Consider the following 3,198-nt stretch of genomic DNA (forward strand, 5'->3'; position numbering starts at 1 on the left):
TTAGAGTAAAGTAGAGTACAGTGTAGAGTACAGTGGAGAGTAGAGTACAGTGTAGAGTAGAGTAGAGTACAGTGTAGAGTAGAGTAGAGTACAGTGTAGAGTAGAGTAGAGTACAGTGTAGAGCAGAGTAGAGTACAGTGTAAAGTAGAGTAGAGTAGAGTAAAGTAGAGTACAGTGTAGAGTAGAGTAGAGTACAGTGTAGAGCAGAGTAGAGTACAGTGTAGAGCAGAGTACAGTGCAAAGTAGAGTAGAGTAAAGTAGAGTACAGTGTAGAGCAGAGTAGAGTACAGTGTAAAGTAGAGTAGAGTAAAGTAGAGTACAGTGTAGAGTAGAGTAGAGTACAGTGTAGAGCAGAGTAGAGTACAGTGTAAAGTAGAGTAGAGTAAAGTAGAGTACAGTGTAGAGTAGAGTACAGTGTAGAGCAGAGTAGAGTACAGTGTAGAGTAGAGTAGAGTAGAGTACAGTGTAGAGTAGAGTACAGTGTGAGTAGAGTAGAGTACAGTGTAGAGTAGAGTACAGTGTAAAGTAGAGAAGAGTAGAGTAGAGTAGCGAAGAGTAGAGTAGAATAGAGTACAATGTAGAGTAGAGTACAGTACAGTGTAGAGTAGAGTAGACTAGAGTAGAGTAGAGTACAGTGTAAAGTAGAGTAGAGTAGAGTACAGTGTAGAGTACAGTGTAGAGTAGAGTACAGTGTAAAGTAGAGTACAGATAGAGTAGAGTACAGTACAGTACAGTGTAGAGTAGAGTAGAGTACAGTACAGTGTAGAGTAGACTAGAGTAGAGTACAGTGTAAAGTAGAGTAGAGTACAGTGTAGAGTAGAGTACAGTGTAGAGTACAGTGTAGAGTACAGGTAGAGTAGAGTACAGTGTAGAGTACAGTACAGTACAGTGTAGAGTAGAGTAGAGTAGAGTACAGTGTAAAGTAGAGTAGAGTAGAGTACAGTGTAGAGTAGAGTAGAGTACAGGTAGAGTAGAGTAGAGTAGAGTAGAGTAGAGTAGAGTAGAGTAGAGTATAGAGTAGAGTAGAGTAGAGTAGAGTAGAGTAGAATAGAGCAGAATAGAGTAGAGGACAGTGTAGAGGAGAGGAGAGGAGAATAGAATAGCATAGAATAGAATAGAATAAAGTAGAATACAATAGAATAGACTAGAGTATAATAGAGTAGAATAGAATAGCATAGAATAGAGTATAAAACAATAAAGTAGAATAGAGTAGAGTAGCATAGAGTAGAGTAGAGTAGCATAGAGTAGAGTAGAGTAGAATAGAGTAGCGAAGAGTATAGTAGAATAGAGTAGAGTAGAATAGAGTAGAATAGAGTAGAGTAGCATAGAGTAGAATGGAATATCACCACATGGATTTCTTCAAAATCTTTCCCTGTAAATTCAACCAAGTAATTTTTTTCCATGACTTTCAAAAAACATTTATATGTTAACTAAAATTGAAGGAAACATCACTCTAGAGCTAGATAAAATGTCTAATATTCACACAGTATACATTCACTGTGATTTTGCTGGTGATGTAAAATTAAGATGATTAATGAATATTTTCGGGATATTTAAAGGCACTTTTGATCAGTTTGATGATTAGTTTCCGTCTCCTGTGTCGTATGTATGAAGGTGTTCAGACATATTTTTATAGATCCTTTCTTTTAAAGTTCAGGAGAAACATTGAGTTGAGGAGCGAGATTCAGTTCACTGACCAGCTCAATGTTCATTCAAACTAATCAATTTAAAATGACAATGACTACACGTGTTTATATGTTCTATATAATATTTACATATTTGTGCACGCGTGTGTGTGTGTGTGTGTGTGTGTGTGTGTGTGTGTGTGTTTGCGCGTGTGTGAGCTTGGGTGTGTGTGTGTGCGTGTGTGTGTATGCGGGAGCTTGAGTGTGTGTGTGTGTGTGTGTGTGTGCGTGTTAGTGTGTGCGAGTGAGTGTGTGTGTGTGTGTGTGTGTGTGTGTGTGTGTGTGTGTGTGTGTGTGTGTGTGTGTGTGTGTGTGTGAGTGTGTGTGTGCGTGAGTGTGTGTATGCATGAGCTTGAGTGTGTGTGTGTGTGTGTGTGTGTGTGTGTGTGTGTGTATGCGTGTGTGTGTGTGTGTGTGTGTGTGTGTGTGTGTGTGTGTGTGTGTGTGTGCGTGTGTGTGTGTGTGCGTGTGTGTGTGTGTGTATGTATATGTGTGTGTGGTGAAACAGCAGACAGATCAGGAGGTGATAATGAGCTCTACTCATACAGTGAGTCTGTGTGTGTGTGTGTGTGTGTGTGTGTGTGTGTGTGTGTGTGTGTGTGTGTGTGTGTGTGTGTGTGTGTGTGTGTGTGTGTGTGTGTGTGTGTGTGTGTGTGTGTGTGTGTGATTGAGTGCTGTCACTCATTCTGTCCGTCACCAGCTCTGATCGGCCAAATGGTAAAGATCAAGCGCCTGGCGTGAGCAGACGGGCTCCCAGACGCGCTGATGTCACATCCTGTGGCCCCCGGCCCTGTCATATGACTCAATGCCCCCTACTGAGGGCCCGGGAGGTCCCACACCACACACACACACATACACACACACACTCTGTACTCACACAAACTCATAGTGGTACAAATGTGCGCAAATAAACTCCATAATGACACACCGATGTGCAAAGACTGAAGACACAAACACTAATGCAATCCAGACACTTTACCACGGTAAAAATCTCTGTTTACACATGCATGAACTGCACAAACACACAAGAAACTCTTATTTTGCACGTAAATATTTGCATATTTGACGATTATCAAGCCCGAATTAATGCAGCCAATGGACAACACTGCAAAAAATCATTTTCTTATTCAGTATTTTTGTCTTATTTTTCAGGACAGAATCTGAACCTTCTCAAAGGGACATAAGATATGAAGTCTCGTATTCTGGAAAATGTCTGTGCTTAAAACAACTAATATCTGCCAATGGGTTCAGAGAAATAAACTTCATTCAAAAAAGGAAAACATTTATTTTTCTGAGCCCTACTGATAGATTTTTTCTTGTTTTAATAATAATCTCAATTCATTTTGATACATTTCTCAGAAAACAAGAGCTAATATCTGCAGTCGCTTTGCTTCTTGTATCTTGATTTAAGAATGTTTAGAAGTTTGTGCTGGAAAACAAAAATACAAAGAAAGAAAATCATTTTTATTGCAGTGAACCGACAGAAATCTGAAATCTGTGAGATCCGTCTTTA

Source organism: Squalius cephalus (assembly GCF_949319135.1).
Source record: "Squalius cephalus genome assembly, chromosome: 8".
In the NCBI taxonomy this organism is placed as follows: Eukaryota; Metazoa; Chordata; class Actinopteri; order Cypriniformes; family Leuciscidae; genus Squalius; species Squalius cephalus.